This window comes from Protomyctophum parallelum, assembly GCF_964188405.1.
Source record: "Protomyctophum parallelum genome assembly, chromosome: 3".
Lineage (NCBI taxonomy): Eukaryota > Metazoa > Chordata > Actinopteri > Myctophiformes > Myctophidae > Protomyctophum > Protomyctophum parallelum.
Genome location: NC_139698.1, coordinates 6,668,362 through 6,684,080, shown reverse-complemented (window position 1 = coordinate 6,684,080; position 15,719 = coordinate 6,668,362). Strand labels below are relative to the sequence as shown.

Below are 15,719 nucleotides of genomic sequence, written 5' to 3'. Positions count from 1 at the left end.
TTACTGTAAGTCGCTCTGCATTAGGTGTTTTTATTTATTGTAAATTGTAGTAGGCATAGTAACTTTTCTTATTTTGTTTTTACCAGCTGCAAGCTGGTCAATATTAGATTGTGAAAGTCCCGACAGGAGATCATTTTCTGCTGAGCCTGCTCTGTCACCAGTTGGCAACGCTGGTTGCCAAGCCTGCATATTTCCAGCCTAACGTGGATTCATTCACAGTTGCTTGCCTGGTTTGGTTTTTGGAGGCTGCTTAGCTTATTTCTGTCACGACAGTTGCCACCACTGGCAACAACCCATAACATCCCATCGTCTGCATGGCATGGCTAGTCGAGCAGTTCTGATTGGCTGCCTCGTCTCCAGCCATGTTGCCTCAGAATTCTTTAGGGTCACTAATTTGAGCATAACAGCGGAGCGCAGCTAAAAAGTGGCATAACGTCAGCAGCAGACCCACAGATAATAATAATGCAGGCTTGCAGCTGGTAATTAATTGATTTAATCAATTTGGGCTCGTTTTAAATTAACATTCAGTAGATGTTCTGTGGTTTGGGGTTTTCTGGCTCAAACAAGTGCTCTGATCTTCCTGTGGTTGTAGATGAGGTCATAAAACCTAAAAGAAAAACGAAAATAAATAAATGAAAATTAATGTCCTGAAACCTTTCATCGTGACACAGCCCTGCAAGGAGGTCCGCGGGATCCCCAGGATCGTCGAGGAGGAGAAACAAGCAACAACATGGAGAAAAGAGGAGGAGGTGGAAGTGAGAGGAAGAGCAGACGGAGGAAGGACAGTGGAGTCCAGATCGACAGGTGAGTTTGGGTTCTGCGTATTAGCGCCATCTGCAGTAGTTTGGGTTCTGCGTATTAGCGCCATCTGCAGTAGTTTGGGTTCTGCGTATTAGCGCCATCTGCAGTAGTTTGGGTTCTGCGTATTAGCGCCATCTGCAGTATATTGGGTTCTGCGTATTAGCGCCATCTGCAATTGTTTGGGTTCTGCGTATTAGCGCCATCTGCAGTAGTTTGGGTTCTGCGTATTAGCGCCATCTGCAGTATATTGGGTTCTGCGTATTAGCGCCATCTGCAGTAGTTTGGGTTCTGCGTAGCGCCATCTGCAGTAGCGTCTCCAGTTTGGGTTCTGCGTATTAGCGCCACCTGCAGTAGCATCTCCAGTTTGGGTTCTGCGTATTAGCGCCATCTGCAGTAGCGTCTCCAGTTTGGGTTATGCGTAGCGCCATCTGCAGTAGTTCGGGTTCTGCGTATTAGCGCCATCTGCAGTAGCATCTCCAGTTTGGGTTCTGCGTATTAGCGCCACCTGCAGTAGCGTCTCCAGTTTGGGTTCTGCGTATTAGCGCCATCTGCAGTAGCGTCTCCAGTTCGGGTTCTGCGTATTAGCGCCATCTGCAGTAGCGTCTCCAGTTTGGGTTCTGCATAGCGCCATCTGCAGTAGTTCGGGTTCTGCGTATTAGCGCCATCTGCAGTAGCATCTCCAGTTTGGGTTCTGCGTATTAGCGCCACCTGCAGTAGCGTCTCCAGTTTGGGTTCTGCGTATTAGCGCCATCTGCAGTAGCGTCTCCAGTTTGGGTTCTGCGTATTAGCGCCACCTGCAGTAGCGTCCAGTTTGGGTTCTGCGTATTAGCGCCATCTGCAGTAGCGTCTCCAGTTCGGGTTCTGCGTATTAGCGCCACCTGCAGTAGCGTCTCCAGTTTGGGTTTTGCGTATTAGCGCCACCTGCAGTAGCGTCTCCAGTTCGGGTTCTGCGTATTAGCGCCATCTGCAGTAGCGTCTCCAGGAATTACATTTTGGGCAGGCAAGATGTGTCGTCGTTGTCGTCCTGTCCCGCCCCACCCCCGCACAATCAGAAGCACTAAAAGTTTTCAAAGAGATATATAATACCTGCCAGACGAGTAGGATACAGAGGCTGAAAGGCAGGGTGATTGAGGGGTCGTGCTCCATACGCACAACGGCCAGTCCGATGCCCACTAATAGTTCTCAGGTCTGGGGTTTGTCCTCAGTGTTTTTCTCAGTGTATGGATAATTGGACGGGCAGAAATGGATCTGGACAGGCCTGTCCTCGCCTTATTGTAGATACGCCACTGGCCATCTGTGACCTCGGTCTCTGTGACCTCGGTCTCTGTGACCTCGGTCTCTGGCCACTGGCCATCTGTGACCTCGGTCTCTGTGACCTCGGTCTCTGTGACCTCGGTCTCTCCGCCGTAGCTAAAGGGACTCGCAGTCACGGAGAGTATTTAGCATCTGGCGGAGCGCTCTCTCACCCTGACCTATTTATCGCCTCAAAACGGTAAAGGTATACTGTAGTCCCAGGGAGCGTACGGATGTCTTTAGTGAGGATGGAGTGGTACAATTAGGGGGCCGTGTCCAGAGAAAAGCTCTCTTTTTTTCCTGCTGTCAGTGCCTTTCTGCTGCATTTCTAATTCTGTGGAACAGAATTGCTGGAGTGCAGCATTGGATTTCAGGACTTCCAATGTTTGGAGAGGAGGGTTGGGCATCAGCGTATCCTCACATACATCCTGACTAGGGATGGGACGATAATCATTACTTATAATTGTTTATTGTTAACGGAATATCAGACTCACAATCAAAAATGGAAAGAAGTCGAAGTCCAGATCAAGTAAAAGTTCAAAAGTGTTGAGAACACAATCACTAGTTTATTACAAGACCGGTCCTGGAGCAGCACAACACCGGAGTATCATGACAACTCCCAATTACAGGTTTCCATCCTCTCTTATACAATTCGAGAGGGTTCCAAAAGAATAAAAATACACATGGTTGAAAATGCAACAAGACACTTCTTTAACACATAGCCTTATATGGTTTAGCATACTGTTGTTCTAGTCTGCTAGTCTAAACACAAATAGGTTGTTGACTGCTGGTATAACAGGTGGAAGAGTATTTTCTCTGTCAACAGTTAGCTCACAACATAGACTGAAATGTCATTTTCCCATTACATTATCGCGATAATAAATAAAATAAAAATAGACACTCACAATAATTGTGATTCAACCATTTCAATGGATAATAAAATAAAATAAAATAATCATGATCTCAACAGTCTCATTCTGTATCGGCCTACAGAAAAGAAGAATATAAATTAAAAAAAATAATAATAATCATCCCAGTCAGTCCCACAGTGGTACTATTGTAGGCTATAGATAATGACCTATGGCTATAGATGTAAGACGTAATATTGACCAGCCAGCGCTCTCTTTACTAAGCACATCAGTATAGGATCATCATCCAGGCACCATGTTCTCTCTTTACTAAACACATCAGTATAGGATCATCATCCAGCCACCATGTTCTCTCTACTAAACACATCAGTATAGGATCATCATCCAGCCACCATGTTCTCTCTTTACTAAGCACATCAGTATAGGATCATCATCCAGACACCATGTTCTCTCTTTACTAAACACATCAGTATAGGATCATCATCCAGCCTCCATGTTCTCTCTTTACTAAGCACATCAGTATAGGATCATCATCCAGCCACCATGTTCTCTCTTTACTAAACACATCAGTATAGGATCATCATCCAGGCACCATGTTCTCTCTTTACTAAACACATCAGTATAGGATCATCATCCAGCCTCCATGTTCTCTCTTTACTAAGCACATCAGTATAGGATCATCATCCAGCCACCATGTTCTCTCTTTACTAAACACATCAGTATAGGATCATCATCCAGCCACCATGTTCTCTCTTTACTAAGCACATCAGTATAGGATCATCATCCAGCCACCATGTTCTCTCTTTACTAAACACATCAGTATAGGATCATCATCCAGACACCATGTTCTCTCTTTACTAAACACATCAGTATAGGATCATCATCCAGCCACCATGTTCTCTCTTTACTAAACACATCAGTATAGGATCATCATCCAGACACCATGTTCTCTCTTTACTAAGCACATCAGTATAGGATCATCATCCAGGCACCATGTTCTCTCTTTACTAAGCACATCAGTATAGGATCATCATCCAGACACCATGTTCTCTTTACTAAACACATCAGTATAGGATCATCATCCAGGCACCATGTTCTCTCTTTACTAAACACATCAGTATAGGATCATCATCCAGACACCATGTTCTCTCTTTACTAAGCACATCAGTATAGGATCATCATCCAGCCACCATGTTCTCTCTTTACTAAGCACATCAGTATAGGATCATCATCCAGCCACCATGTTCTCTCTTTACTAAACACATCAGTATAGGATCATCATCCAGCCACCATGTTCTCTTTACTAAGCACATCAGTATAGGATCATCATCCAGCCACCATGTTCTCTTTACTAAACACATCAGTATAGGATCATCATCCAGCCACCATGTTCGTAAATGGGTCAAAACTAGTGACCGATTTGCCGTTCCCTCCACTATGCTGGACGGTAATGCTGTGTGACACAGTGCCGGGGGAAGTGTGTGTGTGTGTGTGTGTGTGTGTGTGTGTGTGTGTGTGTGTGTGTGTGTGTGTGTGTGTGTGTGTGTGTGTGTGTGTGTGTGTGTGTGTGTGTGTGTGTGTGTGTGTGTGTGTGACATTAATACATACAGTATTTGCAAATTTGTTCTCTGCATACCAATCGTAATTATTAGGAGCAGTGTGTGTGTGTGTGTGTGTGTGTGTGTGTGTGTGTGTGTGTGTGTGTGTGTGTGTGTGTGTGTGTGTGTGTGTGTGTGTGTGTGTGTGTGTGTGTGTGTGTGTGTGTGTGTGCAACAGAAAGAGAGAGAGAGAGAGAGAGAGAGAGAGAGAGAGAGAGAGAGAGAGAGGAGGTTCCATTCAAATCAGTTAAATTCTATTATGTATGGGGCTGTCAATAAGATAGGACTTTTCTGTGTGGATGTATGGGGGCTGTCAATAAGATAGGACTTTTCTGTGTGGATGTATGGGGCTGTCAATCAGATAGGACATTTCTGTTTGGATGTATGGGGCTGTCAATCAGATAGGACTTTTCTGTGTGGATGTATGGGGCTGTCAATCAGATATAGGACATTTCTGTTTGGATGTATGGGGCTGTCAATCAGATAGGACTTTTCTGTTTGGATGTATGGGGCTGTCAATCAGATAGGACTTTTCTGTGTGGATGTATGGGGGCTGTCAATCAGATAGGACTTTTCTGTTTGGATGTATGGGGCTGTCAATCAGATAGGACTTTTCTGTGTGGATGTATGGGGCTGTCAATCAGATAGGACTTTTCTGTGTGGATGTATGGGGCTGTCAATCAGATAGGACTTTTCTGTGTGGATGTATGGGGCTGTCAATCAGATAGGACTTTTCTGTGTGGATGTATGGGGCTGTCAATCAGATAGGACTTTTCTGTGTGGATGTATGGGGCTGTCAATCAGATAGGACTTTTCTGTTTGGATGTATGGGGCTGTCAATCAGATAGGACTTTTCTGTGTGGATGTATGGGGCTGTCAATCAGATAGGACTTTTCTGTTTGGATGTATGGGGCTGTCAATCAGATATAGGACTTTTCTGTTTGGATGTATGGGGCTGTCAATCAGATAGGACATCTCTGTGTGGATGTATGGGGCTGTCAATCAGATAGGACATCTCTGTGTGGATGTATGGGGCTGTCAATCAGATAGGACATCTCTGTGTGGATGTATGGGGCTGTCAATCAGATAGGACATCTCTGTGTGGATGTATGGGGGCGGGGCTGTCAATCAGATAGGACTTTTCTGTGTGGATGTATGGGGCTGTCAATCAGATAGGACTTTTCTGTGTGGATGTATGGGGCTGTCAATCAGATAGGACTTTTCTGTGTGGATGTATGGGGCTGTCAATCAGATAGGACTTTTCTGTGTGGATGTATGGGGCTGTCAATCAGATAGGACTTTTCTGTGTGGATGTATGGGGCTGTCAATCAGATAGGACTTTTCTGTGTGGATGTATGGGGCTGTCAATCAGATAGGACATCTCTGTGTGGATGTATGGGGCTGTCAATCAGATAGGACATCTCTGTGTGGATGTATGGGGCTGTCAATCAGATAGGACATCTCTGTGTGGATGTATGGGGCTGTCAATCAGATAGGACATCTCTGTGTGGATGTATGGGGCTGTCAATCAGATAGGACATCTCTGTGTGGATGTATGGGGCTGTCAATCAGATAGGACATCTCTGTGTGGATGTATGGGGCTGTCAATCAGATAGGACATCTCTGTGTGGATGTATGGGGGCTGTCAATCAGATAGGACATCTCTGTGTGGATGTATGGGGGCTGTCAAAGGCCAGAAAGTAGTTCTCGGTAGGCGTTCCTTCCTGGAATGATGAAAGTCACACGCATACCGTCTATTGTCCTCCCCACCCTGAGCAAAACATGTCCTGTGTGACGGTCACCGTAGCAACGGCAACACCCTTTAACCAATTAAACTCTGCCATCTGCCTTGAGCCTGTTGAGGGGAGAGAGAGAGAGAGAGAGAGAGAGAGAGAGGGGGGGGGGGGCAGAGGGAGAGAGAGAGAGAGAGACAGAGAGAGGGGGGGGGGGGGGCAGAGGGAGAGAGAGGTGAGGAGAAAAATCTCTGCACTCAAGTGTCAAGATGAGGTCATCCTTCTGTATTCTGATGATAGAAGCATGATGGTGATGTCATTCTTATCTATATCGGAGGGGGGGTGGTGAGGTCATCCTTCTCTATATCAGAGGGGTGGTGAGGTCATCCTTTGTCCGCGCGGTGGTCGTTTTGGGATCTGGAGGAACCGGACCGCTATAGTAGGGAACGGTTTAGGAACCGGGACCGTTAAGAGGGAGTCATTAAAGGAACCGGAAGGATCCCAATGTACCTCTCCAGTGATGGTTCATATCAGATTACATGCTGTAGCTCACATAGTGCTGTACTGCTTATAAAATAAGCTCTCTCATGGAGGTGTTATGAATAGGGTCTTAGAGCCCAAATGACGTAGGGAGAAACATGCAGTGTCAGTCTGTCATCATTGGATGGCATCAGTCAGACATCAGTCAGACTTCCAGAATGTTCTCGCATGTTCGTTGTTGATGACGTCAAAAGGAAGACCTCGGAAACACTATTGTTTGCGATCCATAAATCAAAATACAGAGACGGACAGTCTGATAAATAAATGTTAATTTGTCATGGTGTGGTGTTGACCTTCCAGACGGCCGCCCTGACTGACCGTGAACAGAGTTCACTGGAGAAAGTGGAAGTTTATGGGGGGGAGACAGTGTAGGAGAGACAGACAGTAGGACAGCTGAGAGGGAGACAGTGTAGGAGAGACAGACAGTAGGACAGCTGAGAGGGAGACAGTGTAGGAGAGACAGACAGTAGGACAGCTGAGAGGGAGACAGTGTAGGAGAGACAGACAGTAGGACAGCTGAGAGGGAGACAGTGTAGGAGAGACAGACAGTAGGACAGCTGAGGGGGAGACAGTGTAGGAGAGACAGACAGTAGGACAGCTGAGGGGGAGACAGTGTAGGAGAGACAGACAGTAGGACAGCTGAGAGGGAGACAGTGTAGGAGAGACAGACAGTAGGACAGCTGAGAGGGAGACAGTGTAGGAGAGACAGACAGTAGGACAGCTGAGAGGGAGACAGTGTAGGTCAGACAGACAGTAGGACAGCTGAGAGGGAGACAGTGTAGGAGAGACAGACAGTAGGACAGCTGAGAGGGAGACAGTGCAGGAGAGACAGACAGTAGGACAGCTGAGAGGGAGACAGTGTAGGAGAGACAGACAGTAGGACAGCTGAGAGGGAGACAGTGTAGGAGAGACAGACAGTAGGACAGCTGAGAGGGAGACAGTGTAGGAGAGACAGACAGTAGGACAGCTGAGAGGGAGACAGTGCAGAAGAGACAGACAGTAGGACAGCTGAGAGGGAGACAGTGTAGGAGAGACAGACAGTAGGACAGCTGAGAGGGAGACAGTGTAGGAGAGACAGACAGTAGGACAGCTGAGAGGGAGACAGTGTAGGAGAGACAGACAGTAGGACAGCTGAGAGGGAGACAGTGTAGTAGAGACAGACAGTAGGACAGCTGAGAGGGAGACAGTGTAGGAGAGACAGACAGTAGGACAGCTGAGAGGGAGACAGTGCAGAAGAGACAGACAGTAGGACAGCTGAGAGGGAGACAGTGTAGGAGAGACAGACAGTAGGACAGCTGAGAGGGAGACAGTGCAGAAGAGACAGACAGTAGGACAGCTGAGAGGGAGACAGTGTAGGAGAGACAGACAGTAGGACAGCTGAGAGGGAGACAGTGTAGGAGAGACAGACAGTAGGACAGCTGAGAGGGAGACAGTGTAGGAGAGACAGGCTCGTGTGGCCGGTAGAGTGACCGGATGCCAACCACAAGGTTCCCAGTTCAATCCCGGCCTCCCCAAAAGTTAGTGTTGAAGTGTCCTTGAGCAAGATGCATGTAATGTACAATCTATGCACCATTTTCCAGTAGGACAGCTGAGAGAGAGAGAGAGAGAGAGAGAGAGAGAGAGAGAGAGAGAGAGAGAGAGAGAGAGAGAGAGAGAGAGAGAGAGAGATGCAGTGTAAGGTGTGTTGGTTCTGTATGTAGATCATTCTATCTCTTGGCACTGATTTATCTGTACATGTTGTTAACATATTTAAGGTTCAGTCCCTCAGTGTGTGAGTCAGGTGTGTGTGTGTGCGTGTGTATGTGTGTGAATGTGTGTGTGTGTGTGTGTGTGTGTGTGTGTGTGTGTGTGTGTGTGTGTGTGTGTGTGTGTGTGTGTGTGTGTGTGTGTGTGTGTGTGTGTGTGTGTCTGCGTGCATGCGTGCGTGCGTGTGTGCACCTTTAAAAATCTATGATGTGGGAGGGGTGGGGGGAGGGGTGCCAGAAAAAAAAAAAGGAAAACAGGAAGTATCATGTGTTGGTTTCATTTGAGCAACAGTCAAACTCCATGCAGGTCTAACCAAGGTACGACTCTCTCTCTGGTCTCTCTCTGTCTCTCTCTCACACACTCTCTCTCACACTCTCTGTCTCTCTCTCTCACTCTCTCTCTCTCTCTCTCTCTCTCTCTCTCTCTCTCTCCCTCCCCCTCTCTCTCTGTCTCTCTCCCTCTCTCTCCCCCCCTCCTCCCCCTCTCTCTCTCTCTCTCTCTCTCTCTCTCTCTCTCTCTCTCTCCCTCTCTCTCTGTCTCTGTCTCTGTCTCTGTCTCTGTCTCTGTCTCTGTCTCTGTGTCTCTCTCTCTCTCTCTCTCTCTCTCTCTCTCTCTCTCTCTCTCTCTCTCTCTCTCTCTCTCTCCAGCTTGTATGGGTGCTGCTCTTAAATCAATCACAATGAGAATGAGTACAGGTGTGAGAGAGGCAGCGGGTGAAAGTACAGTATATGTTTAACAGTACAGTTACAGAAGGAGTCATACTGTAGTAGAGACAGAGAGAATGGAGAGAGGAAAGGAGCACAGGACTAACAGAGAGATATCAGGGTACAAAGTCCAATACCCTTAATGTGCTTGACTAAAAATAGCAACGTGGCACTATAAGGAAGGCAACAGAATGCTTCTTGTGCAGGTGGAAAACGTACACTGAAGTGTACTGAATCCTGTACTGTACACAACGTGCTAAAAACAAAAAAAGCAGGGTTATTATACTGTACTTGGTAATAATTCCCTCATTGACTTGTGCAAAGTGTTTTTCTCTCTCCCTCCACAAGGGACCAGATCTTATCCTGGACATTATTCAGGTTGTAAAAAAGAAAAAAACAATAGCGTCCTACGATAATACAGTTAATTATAATTAGAGATTGTAGGCTATAGATCACTGTAGATCGGTTGTTTAACTTGTTTGCCATCCTTTTCATATCAAGGTACATTATTTATTCTGCATTTGAGCCATGCAGCATGGGCCAATATTTCGTGACATTTTTAGCCTCTCAGACCCCAAAATCTCCTTGTCACAATTCCATGCTGTATTCATTTGATGTTGGTACCATTATAGGAGAGATAACAGGCATTTAATGCTGGTCAACATAACAATTCTGTTCTGGGAAAACCACCCAAAAAATAATTGGGTGGGAATTCTGTCCCGGGGGGAATGTCACCCACTCCGAGGGAATATCACCCAGCCGGAGTTCACGTATAGGACATGTTTTTGATCGATTGAATATAATATGTTGAACATTTAAAAGACACAGGCTGTACAGCTACTGTAGTTTAAAAACACGCCAAATGGATGATGACACACGGAACAAAAAGCCACATGCTTGGTTTTCTATGGTCCATTCGTCTCTCAAAAACACCTGGACCAAAACAACAGTGCAAAAAAAGCAAAAACCTAGATACAGTAGAGCAGGGGTAGGCAACCTTAGGCACCAGTGCCAACATTGGCACAAAGGAGGGTGATCACTGGCACACTGGCAAGTGTGTGAGAGAGTATTTTTGGTTTTAAATAAACTTTAAAAAGTTAAAAAGTCCCTCACATTAGTGTGTAAATTACATCCTGCATTCTACATTCATTAAAACTGAACTCTGCCCTGAGTCTAATGATCATTATAACAACGTGAAAGAAAATATTTAAAAAGAAGGATAAACTTTATATTTGTTGACAATCAAAATAAGTTGGAATTTTTCCTGTGGTGTCATTAAAATTAATTAATGTTGATATGGCACACTGACGATCTAGAAAATAAAAACATGGCACTTCATTTAAAAAAGGTTGCAGACCCCTGCAGTAGAGTACCCTTCTATTGTCAGTGGAGGATGAGGCTCTGAAGATGTAGGATCTCGACACTGGAAAAAAAACCAAGACGCCGGTATAATATATCACCACCGATGTCACCGTGCAGGCTGCATGGCCCTTTGATGTGTCGCGGTACGGCCGCACAAGGAACATTATACAACGGGTCGTTTCGAGGGAAGCAATCTGATTGGTTGAAACAGCTTCTAGCCGTTCCTTAAACCAGTGCAAAGGAACACCTAATACTCAAAACAAAGATTTCAGCTGTGTTTTTCTGCCAGGGCGCAGCAGACTCGGTGGCTATGTAGGCTATAGCTGGTTTCTGTTAATTGGGACATTTGTGGTTGTAGTGACTACATCTGTTCATTAAAAAAATATTCTTTTTTGGCAATTATCTTACAGCGCCACCTGGTGGTCACCAGTTTAGGCTCTGAGTGCCAATTCTCCCATCATAAAGAAAGAAAGAATTTGTAATTATATTATGCATGTAATGTGCATATCACTGGTATCTGGTGTACATCACCTGTACACCAGATTAGAGGAATTTTCAAAATATGGATGAAAACAAAATATATATATATTTGTTTTTTAATTCCCAAGGGGATACGTCTTGACGCCCGTGGCATCCATTACTTAATCTTGACGTTTATGGCTACTAAACAGTTTTCAGGGTAACTGTTGTACAATGTGCAATAGTACACTCAAGGGTGTTCTTTATTGTCATTAATGCATGCCTGCGGGTGAGTTCCTATGACACCACAGGCGTGCAATAATGACTAATAAAGAACACCCTCGAGTGTAATATCGCTTAATTGACATTTGCTACATGTCTAGGAGGGCATGCTGAGATCAAGGCGCACGAGATCAAGGAGTGTCGTCTGAAGCTGATGCTAGCCATCGTGTCCGACACCCTGAGCTCGCTGCCTGACTGACTGACTAATACCACTGGCACTACACAGTGTTTACAAATGGTCCCTTTTTGGCCTGTATAACTCACTCTGAGAGTGTACAAAATGGTCCCTTTTTGGTCTGTATAACTCACTCTGAGGCCCCTTTTCCACCGGTTGGTTCCCATTGGGAACCGGTTCAGTTCTTTTTGGTTTTTAGTCCATGAGCCATAGCTCCAAAATTGGTGGGCAAACTATACCCTGTATTAAATTGTTTATAGGATCAATACAAGTAAATGAATACATGATAACCCTTCCACAGTATAGCTTTTTCATAATTTTGCATATTTTCCTACATAATGCCTCATTTGCATATTTAAAAATGTAAAATTTGTAATACAATAAATCATTGTCTTCGTGTAAGTACTCAATTGGGGAAGTTTAATGGCGATAATAATCTAATATAGGTATGGTTTTGCACACTCAATTCATAATTAACGTTTCAATTTTGGAGCTCTGGCTCATGGACTAAAAAACAAAAAGAACTGAACCGGTTCCCACTGGGAACCAACCGGTGGAAAAGGGGTCTGAGAGTGTACAAAATGGAATATGCTCACTTATTTTGCCACTAAACTGAAGTCCTCCTGTGCTATAGTCACTGCGCTGGAAATGCATCCGTCAGATGCATTTCCCCCGGATACGATATATATTTCCGACCAATCACAACACGTGTTTCATTCACGGAGAATGTAAACAGATTTGTAAAGCGTATACTTCCGCCAAAATATGGCTATACTTCCGCCGATACACTCTACAGCGTAGCTCTTGCCTACATTACATTTTATTTATAATGCACTTTACATTTTAACCCATTCTGACCTGAGATCAGATTCATACGAGGTTTCCGCCGGACACACACTGGTCTGATTAACCAAATTCTGACCTGAGATCAGATTCTAAAAAAATGTCAGTCGTTCTTCGATTTTTCAAAAATAGCAGACCTACAAGCTCGTATCGCGCCACTCGGTGGCGCGATACGAGCTTGTAGATCTGCTATTATTATATAGCTAAAGCATAACATGATGCTGACACCAAAATGGGTGCCCGGTCAGAATGGGATAAACACATCTCTACAAAAGCACAAATATTTAAAAGGATAAAGATAAGAATAAAAACAATTAAAGGCTCATACATAGTCTGGAATTTCGGTGGTGGGGTGACCACCGGACTACAACATGACGTCACTGAGCCGCGGTGAAGAGCAAACCACCGCCACCGCTCCAGCCCTTCTTCTCTCTGTTTTTACTCACCACCGCTCAACGTTATTTCAGCTCCGGTGGTCAGCTCACCACCGGAGCGGTGGTCACCTCACCACCGAAAATCCAGACTATGAATAGGCCTTAAGGCATTCCGTGGTCACCTATACAGCGAAAAAGTTAAAAAGCACACAGCAGGACATCTAAATCTTTTAACAAGGCAGATGCCTCGTTAAAACAGGAAAGGTCACTAGACTCACCGCTACACTGCGGCGGCCTCCGACATGAAGAAAGCAACGGTTTGCTGCTTGCTGTCAGAAACAACCTCAACACTATATCAGTGTATCAGTTTGAGTACCGGCAGAAAATTAATTATAATGACCTTTTGTCAAAATGTATTTCCTACGAAGAAGTCAATTTTAATGAGATTAAAATTATGAGTACCAGCCTGCGTCCAGAATCAACGTCTACACTACAAAGAGAAAGGGAAATAAACCAAGGATATGTCCTACTTTATTTTCTGTATTGAACTGTCTTGTCTCAGTCTGCAATGCACTTCTGGATTAAAAACGAATTGGAGGCCCAGGCCGTGGCGTAACGGTCTGGGCACCGGACTGGTAATCCAGTCGCAGTGTGCCGCGGGTTCGACTCCCGAACCCGACACGGCCTTTACTGCATGTCATCCCCCCATCTCTCTCCCGTTTCCTGTCAGCCTACTGTCTGTCCCTTAAAAAATCAATAAAAGGCGTAAGCCGCAAAAAAAATATCTTAAAAAAAAAAAAAAAAAAAACGAATTGGATTTTATTGTAGTTTTTTTTTCTGAGTGGTGCAACCACTCCAAGGAACAGCAATGTCTGTGTTCACCTATGTGTTGGTTCACCAGTAGGGGCGCTGTTGTGCCAGAAACAGAGAGAGAGAGAGAGAGACAGTGCTGCACTGTTGCCTGCTAATGAGAGAGAGAGAGAGCGAGAGAAAGAGAGAAGAGGTGGGGGGAGAGAGAGAGAGGGGAGTTGTACCACTCAGTTCACATGGGTGTGATCTTTCTTATAATTGTATTTCTACTGTATCTAATTGTATTTATTTGTAATACGGTATTTTCATCGGCACTCTGTTAGCCGTTGCACTGTTGTTGAACTGCACGTGGTAATCAATGAATAATATCATCATCATCATCATACTATAATTCTAACAATGTCTGAGTGTGTATCCGTGTGTGTGTGTGTGTGTGTGTGTGTCCGTGTGTGTGTGTGTGTGTGTGTGTGTGTGTGTGTGTGTGTGTGTGTGTGTGTGTGTGTGTGTGTGTGTGTGTGTGTGTCTGTCAGAAACAGTGCCGTAGCTCCTTACTGCCTGCACCAATCACTCCCACTTTTCACACAGGCATTGACCATATGAATATGGAGGGCGTAACGAAGCCCTTTTTTCTATTTGACACATTAATGATTAAAGGTGATATAGACAAGTTTTCAGCCATAATTTAAAATATATATAAATGTATTCTTTTGGCCTTTTCCCCCTGTATCTTTCCCTATATTATGATGCTGAGGTGTTCTCCTGCAACAGCACACTCCCCCTTTTCCCCCCTGTGGCTGAATGTGCTGTTTATATCCACTACAGTTTACTACTCGGGACGTCGGAGGGGATTTAAACTTTTAGCCAATTGCAGCGCGAGGCTGTGACGGTGTGTTCAACCCAGCACTGCAGTATTATAATGAAAACGCGATGCGATTTCAATTGCAATGTATAATATTATCCCCATATCTTAGTTTCACTGACATTGTTCATGTGAAATAGTATGTTTATGATTTAATATGTAAGCCTATTGAAATTATGAGAATCGCTATGTATAGTGCATGGTTGGGTGGTGTGAAACTGATCAACACCAGCAGCAATAAGCACCCCACAGAACTCAGGATCCTTAGTCACAGAACAACTCAGACCCCAATAAAATCTCCTGGTTAGGCCTACATCAATATCGTTCTCGTTCATGTGGAGTGGGTTGTATGTGCTTTTGTTGAAATGGTGGAAGTGGAAGTGAGTAATAGTATTTCACCCTGCACCGCCGCGGTGACTGCCTGCCTGCCGGCCGGCTTGAAGCATGCATTCAACCCGTGCTCGCCAACGGTGACAGGCCGTCGCGGATCATCATAGCGATTTTTCTTCATTGCAATGAATAATCGTGGACAGAGTAGTTCACATGAATGAACGATGCTGTAGTGGCATGGGGCATTTCAGGGGCAATATGTTTTATATGCACTATTACAAATAAAAGAGAATTGAATTGAGAGCCAGTGAGCCTCCTCTACTTCCTACTTCCTCATTTGCGGGACTCTGTGTGATATTGCGATTATGCTACAGTTACCCTTAAAAAAACATGTCAACTCAATGTCATTGTTGTAACTAAGATATCGATATAAATTCATAATTTTGTAATGTCATATTTAGCCATACGAGCGCAATATCCATAGCGTCCGTCCCAGCAGCAACAACAATCCCATAGGCTGAAGTGACCTGGCTCAGCCAATAGAATGAGGGGGAGGGGGGTGGAGCTAGATATGCATTTGTTTGGAAACACTCACTCACTTCTGTGTACAAACACTGGAAACTTGTCTATATCACGTTTAATAATGAATTTATTAGTGAATTAAAAACGCACCGGGCGCAGTACCCCTATCTCACAACGGGTAAGGGCTAGTGTTGAATAATTAAGCAATATTACACTCAAGGGTGTGGTTTAACGTGATTATTGCCTGAAGTGAAGTGGCAATAATCACGTTAAACCACACCCTCGAGTGTAATATTGCAATTATACAACCCTTAAAACAAAAACAAATTGCTGAAAAAAAAAACATATTTTTTTAATGACAGATGTAGTCACTACGACAAGAAATGTCCCAAGAAACTAGCTAGCCTAGCCACCGAGTC

At 44.8% G+C, this 15,719-nt stretch overlaps 1 protein-coding gene across 1 annotated transcript in view; it reads left to right on the top strand.

Moving 5' to 3' along the window:
* The first annotated feature begins 709 nt into the window (after positions 1-709).
* Positions 710-15,719, top strand: part of rusc1 (RUN and SH3 domain containing 1) — a 33,859-nt gene continuing 18,849 nt past the window's right edge. Inside the window, exon 1 of the mRNA XM_083761980.1 lies at positions 710-804. The gene's annotated coding sequence lies outside the window, so the exon portion shown is untranslated. The remainder of the gene's footprint in view (positions 805-15,719) is intronic.